Genomic DNA, 7401 nt, shown 5'->3' on the forward strand with positions numbered 1-7401 from the left:
CACCTACGAGCATATACGTGGCAATGACAACCTTCTATTCAGGAATCACCCCACATGTCATTAAGGTCTTCTCTGTCTCTGTCTCTGTCAACTAGTACTCAACTTCCTTCAAAGTGGATGCCCCTGCAAAAATAGATAGGTTAAATCCCTTATACCTTTCGATGTAACCCGGGTCCATCGTAGCCAGAGCTAGGTCCTGTTGGAGGGGGACTAGATTATACCGGGAAGGACCGGGTGGCCTTATAGCGGCATCAAATTGTACGGTGGAGGCACTAGATTATATTATGACGATGCCATATGGTACTATAGAGGGACTAGGTTGTACCGTGTGGCGGTACTAGATCCTATTGATGTGGAGGTGGCTAATACTATGTTAGGGGTGGATCGGGATCGAGTAATTCCCTTCTCTCATCCCTAGCTTGCTAGACAGAAATCAGTCTCTCAAGTATTTTGAAGAGTCAATCAACGTCCTGTTGAAGTGATCCTCCTAGGCTCCTCTGTTTAGCAGGGGTCTTCCTGTCCTCATGTTTCCTTACCTACATTACATGACAATAGTTTGAGATTCGAATTCTATGAAATTTATTCTAACCCTATATGCAAGGAATGGTTCCGAAGAATGCAACTCTGATACCAACCATAAAAGCCCAAACTCCTATTAGGGATTTCAAGCATTTAACCCAGTAATAATGATATAAATAATATTAGAATTTTTATTTAATGAAAGAATTAACGGGTCAAATATTACATTCATTGCGTGTTTACTTAGGATGCCCAAAAAGGGGCTAAAAGAATATTTAGAACTAAAATGAAAATAACATTACAAAGTATTCATTAACCTCGATTCGAGATTAATAGAGCGGTAAGAGATGATTGTTTAGCTAGTCTCTTGATATGAAATGATTAATAAGAAGGGGGTGAGCTACACTAACTTAATAAAAATATCAACACATTACCACTGACACATAAAACAAAGGGTTATAGAAAATATAAAACAGCCAATGGAGTCCGTTCTTAATAAAACTCGAATGCTAAGAGAAAGATACAAAGGTTCTTCTCAATTAACTATGTCTTGGCCAAGACTACTGAATAAGTGACAATCTGAAATACATATAACTATTGTCTGATCTTAGCACGAAGATCCCATTCAAACCTTTTTGCCTTCACGCCTTCATTTTTCATGCTCTTAGGAGAGTACCGACCTAGCTTCAGAAATTTTCAAGCATATTCTGATACTAACAAATCTTTTTGGACCAGGTGTACAAATTTTATTTTTTGTAGATATCAGAGATGTTCTCAAAAATACTGAGCATTGAAGGCTGCCAAAAACTGTTCTCAAGTGACTGGAGTGGGTCGAGTAGCCTACTTAAGTTGCCATCAATGCCTTGCATCACCTACGAAAATATACGTGACAAGGACAACATTCTGTTCAGGAACCATCTCAAGGGTCGCGAAGGCCTTCTCTATCTTTTGATTGGTCTTTCTCTTTAGGGTTGATATCCATACTCACATTATCCCTTCCCCCTTCAAAAACGATTCGTCCTTAAATCAAACACTTCTTATGCAAGGATTTCACCAATCCTGTTTTCTTTGAGAAAATATCTTGCAAAACAACACTATTAAATAAAGAAGGTTTGAGGTGGGTTAATAGTTTTTTCTTAAAAGATGGCATCCTTAGCTCCTGTTCCATACAGTAACATTCTCTTTTCATGTTGCTCAATCCTTTATTTCCTCCAGACTTTATGGAAATTTTGAGTTGCTGCTGATCTTTGAATACCTCTTCAGGTGATAGTGGTGTAAGTGTAAAATTTTAACCACTCATGCTAAAGGAATAATGACTCCTATAGCCATTATAAGTTGTACACTTATCATACGACCAGGGTCTTCTAAGCAGGATGTGACTAGCATGCATGGGCACAACGTCACAATGTATTTTATCATTGTATCGTCCAATAGAGAAAGAAATTAATACCTGCTTAGTCACTTTCATCTCTCCACAATCAGTCAACAACTGTAACTTATAAGGGTGAGGATGATGCGTGCATTTAAACCCAAGTTTATTAATTAGAATAGTACTAGCAATGTTGGTGCAAGTATCCCCATCAACAATGAGACTACACATCTTCCCATTTATAAGGCAATGAGTGTGAAAGATATTCTCTCTTTGTTACTTTTTTCCAGCTTGACTTGGACATTCAGAACTCTCTGAATAACCAAAGCTTCCCCTTGAGGTGGATATTCAACACTTTCTTCAACATCCTCAAGTGGTGGCATGTGATCAATATATTTGCTCCTGTAATCAATAGCACTATCAATTCTACCATCATCTCTCAATAGCATGATCTCCTTATTTGGGCATTATAAAACGATATGTCCAATTTTGAGATACTTAAAATATTTAATTGTATTATACTTTTGAGATGAGTTAGGTGTCATACCTTTTGTATCAAGTAGTGCAGACTTTTTCTTCTTCTCATCTACTCCCTTATTTTCTTCTTTCTTGGGTATTACGAGCTGTAAGTACAGGTGACATATGCTGTGCGCATCTTTTGTAATTGAGTTGTCTCTCGATTTTCATGGCCATATGCACCATGTCTTCCACCTCCATATTGTGATGTAATTCCACCATATTGGCAATGTCTCTGTTGAGACCTCCAAGGAATCTTGCTGTGGTTGCTTCGGGATTTTCTTTTATATTGGCCCTGATCATGGCCATCTCTATCTCCTTGTGATAGTCCTCAACGAACATCGACTCTTGCATTAAACATTGTAACTTTTAATATATCTCTCTATAATAGTAACAGGGTACAAACCTTTTTTCGCATGATTGCTTTCAGCTCTCTCCAGGAGGATCTTGGTCGTTCTCCATTACATCATCTAGTGAGGAGTAGTTGATCCCACTACACTAAGGCGTATTCAGTTAACTCTACTATTGCTAGTTTGATCTTCTTTTCTTCGTGGTAGTTATGGCAATCAAAGACTAGTTCTACCTTCATCTCCCACACCAAGTATGCTTCAACATCATTTCTACCCTTAAAAGGTGGTATTCTCATCTTGATGGAGCTGATATTACTATCCCTCATTTTTTCTCTCCTCTCAACCCTATCTTCCTCCTCATCATTACAGGACCCGAGGATGTTGAGTTCTAGGCTACCTTGTATTAGGGGTCATGTGTCTTGCTTTACTTTAACCACTTCTCAAGTTATCTACCTTCTGACTAAGCTGTGTTAATTCTGCATATATAGCCTCCATAAAGAGCATTATGTTGATAGGGCTTTGATGCCCACTTGACATTCTAAAAAGCTTTCCTGCAAAATGGTTAGTAAAAAAAAAAAAGTTTTTTCACTAGTTTCTCGTATGTCACTCACTTGGCTTTTATCCTAGAATAATCTCATACACTCTTGCCTTTTACCTTTCTATCTCTCACCCTCAAGTTGAGTATCAGATAGACCTTCTTGAATCAAAGTATTCTCAAATATTGTTTTAAGACATTGTAAGGAGTCCTATGGAACAAATATTATACCAATACTAGAAGCAAGAGTGTAACACACAAAGGAAGAGGTAGTGTGTTATCAATTATGTTAAGCTCTAAGATACAATATAGATACTTAGATGTATAATGGAACTAAATATTAGAACAATAAAAAAAATTGAGTAGAAAAAAATATTGATGGTTTATAAAAAATGTTGGGATTCGGTATTACCCCAAGGAAAAATTCGAAAGATATTTATGCCAATCTATTCCCGATGTACATTACATTCTATATAAAAGAATGTAGCATTTAATGAACTATGTAAGTGTGAATGAACGTGGTTGTAAAAAAAAACTGTAAAATAAAAGGGGCTTTTACCTTATGAACAGGTGGTTTTTGCACCGTTTCAAATAAGGATAGTTGAGTACTAAAAAGGTATACTTTTTCGATGGGATTTCTTTCCTTTGTTTCCTTTCTTTTCTCTCTTCTTTTCTTCTTTTTTTTCTTCTCTTCTTTTTTTTTTCTTTTTTTGCACAAGAAACAAAATTGTAAGAAAAGTATATTAAAAAAAATTGGTACACAACAATGATTTTATCAAGCTAAGAAAGCGTCAATTGGTGTTATGTCTTACTTGAATCGATTTATGAGATAATCTTTTTTATTTTTGAGTAAATAAACAAAAATAACTAAATAAATAAATAATACAAGAATTTAAAAGTGCAAAATTAAAAGATAATAGGTTTAGATAGAGTTAAAACTCTGATACCAAATAATGTGGAACCCAAGATCAACCAACAATATAGAAACCTATATTATTTAAAGGCATCAATTTTATACCAAGTGATTAGGAACTCATACGATTTTATTTAAAGGCATAAAATGAATTGATCATATAGAAACTCTTCCTACTTAACCCGTTATCAAGAATAATAAGAACCAAGATCTTTGAAAATTAAATAAATAGAATGAAAAAACGTTACAAGGTTGTACCTTAATAAGTATATCTACTCTTTACTCAATAAGATGGTAGAAAAAAATTTCTTGAAAAGAAATACTCTTAATATTATTGAGATAATTTCTGAATGCCTTACAATGAAGACTTGATTACCTATTTATAAGCTAAGCCAAGTAAATAAAAAGAAAAATAAAATTTCTTAATTTAATTTGTAATTACATAGAAAATAAATTAAAAATTAAAAATTAAATACTAATTTCTTAAGTAAGATAGATTTAGTCTTCTATTTTAATTAAAAGAGATTGTGGTCAAATTAAGAGGGGAGACATATGGAAATAAATTAAAAATTAAAAGTTAATTTCCTAACTAAGATAAATTCAGTATTCCCCTTTAATTAAAAGAGATTGTCGTCAAATTAATGAGGAGACATATAAAAATTTAGGGTCGGCCATAAGATCTCCTTTCTGGCCTATTTCCTCTTCTTTATTTGGATTGTGATTTCTCTTTATGGTCCATGTCCATGCTCACATCATCTCACTTCTTCCAAGTCAGATTTCTTACCATGTTAATCTCTACATTATCATTTTACCTTTCTCTATCGATGTCGTTGGAGGTCCATAAGGATCCCCACTACACGTGGATATAAATATTTCCTTTGTAATTAAACAGTCGTCCCCAAATCCCGACTAGTAATAGGCGCCACAACAAACAAGTACATCAAGTCCGGTACGAGCGACAGTTATAAACTCCCAAGCCCTTTCGGTATGTGACTTCTTAGCCCTGTACGGCTGAGGATAACATCCACGGTAGGGTTCATCATATACACCAAGTCCGTACACTCTTACCCATGACACCTGATAAGCCCTTTTCATTCAACTAGGTTAGTTCACACAAACTATTTCTTTCATTTACTGTTTAACTCCAAATGGCACGTATGCCCATATCCCTAAGTAAGACAAGAGTACAAAATCCATATTTGAGAATATGTAAATGAAGTAAATATAGATTATGTTGACAAAAATGTGTATCATGCACAAAATAAAATAACGGAAAACATAGATTAAGGTAAATAAATTGAAATAGTTTAAAATAAAATAAAGTAAATAAACAAGCACAATAAAGCGGCCGAAGAAATAGTTAACACAATTAAGCAAGCATAGAATGACCGGTTACTTGCTCCATTGACAACCTGTACTTAATCAATCAAGGAATTGCCAATTATACAAAAATTTTATTTATTATTAATTTAGCTTTCATTTCACCGTAACAGGGAAAAAAGGTGAGGGATTCTTACATTGGGTTAGCGTCCAGAACACCACCTTTTTAACTACGATTCTTAATGGTTCTCGATTCTTGAATTTTTTAGATTTTTCTGATAAATTTGAAACATACGTCAAAAATGGAGTGAAAATATGCAAAGAACGAAAAAAAGAGAAAAAATCTCACTGGGGGTCGGGTTTGAATCCTAGCGCACTGCTGCCGCCATGCTCCATCGTCTGGTCCTCCTTCTCTAGTGGCTCTTCCCCTCAGTCAGACCAATTTTGGCCAGTTCTAGATGAAAATCTGTTTAAATCATGGTTAGGGGCTGTTTCTCAGTGAAAAGAGGAGAAAAATATATGTTTACCGGTGATTTCAGTCCTCCGGTGCGGTGGCTCAGCTGAGCTCTATCGTTCCTTCCTTACTGTTTGCGGCTTCTCTCAGTTATCCTATATCAAAAACACGTTAGACGACTAAGGGCGGAGAAATAAAAAGAACAGGAAGTTTCAACCAACTTGAGTGTTTTCAGCATTCCAACACAGTGACGCTGGCATTCCTCTGATAATTGGGTCTCCTTCCGACCACCCTTCTTCTCCTTCTTCGGTGAGGCGTCTCTGTTAAGGTTTGGGATTCAACTGAACTAGATGTTTAAATATTTCCTCCCCTCGATCTGGACCGTCCATTTAGGCCCGCGTGGATCAACAACAACCGTCAGATCTTGCTTATTCGGGAAATAAATCTAGACCGTCTAATTAAAAAAACACATACCGTTCGATCATGCTTATCCGGAAAACTGATCTGGGTTGTCCGTGTGCGTGGGAGTGGATACGAACCATCCGATAGCCCTCATATACGGATTGCCTGCATGGCTTCCCATATGGAGCCTATGTCAGTGTGTCTGCCACGCAGCATGTTCTGACTTGCCGTGCTACTGATGTTGTTGTCCTACATGGCTCATCCTTTTTAATTTGCGAAATGGATATGTTTTTCCATATTTCTTTCAGGCAAGCCCCTTATTATTTACATATTGGCCCTGATTTCTAAAAATTATTTCAAAAATGCCCAAAATGGATATATTCTAAAACAAACAATAAAAGTAATTAAAATTCAAACTTAATTATTATTATTATTTAGAAAAAAATTAAAATTCACTATTTTGAGCCTAGTTCTTGGACTCAGAGTATTACAACTCTCGCCCCTTAAAGAAAATTTGATCCCTCAAATTGTTATCCCCTATTCAAATAATTGAGGATATCTAGCTCTGAAGTATGATTCCAACTCCTACGTGGCCTCGTTTTGCGAGTGATTTTTCCAAAAAATCTTGATAAGAGAAATTTCTCTGTTGCAAAGTACCCTACTTTTTTGGTCCAAAATGCTGACAGGTATCTCCTCATGAGATAAATCATACTGAAGTGGAAGTGGGTTGTAAGATGAAATATGCAAGGGGTCAGAGTTATACTTGTGCAACATTGACACGTGAAAGACATTATGGACTTTGGATAATTTTAAAAGCGGTACTAGTCTGTAGATGGATATTTCAATTCTTTCCAAAATTTCAAATGGTTCAATGAACCGAAGATTCAATTTCTTCCTCTTTCCTAACCTAGTGATGCCCTTAAAGGGGGTGACCTTAAGGAAAAATCGATCGTTTATCTCAACTTTCAAATCTCTCATTCGGGTGTCTGTGTATATCTTCTGTCTACTCTGGCCGTTTGAATG

This window comes from Carica papaya, chromosome 9 (assembly GCF_054855325.1).
Source record: "Carica papaya isolate Zhongbai chromosome 9, ASM5485532v1, whole genome shotgun sequence".
Lineage (NCBI taxonomy): Eukaryota > Viridiplantae > Streptophyta > Magnoliopsida > Brassicales > Caricaceae > Carica > Carica papaya.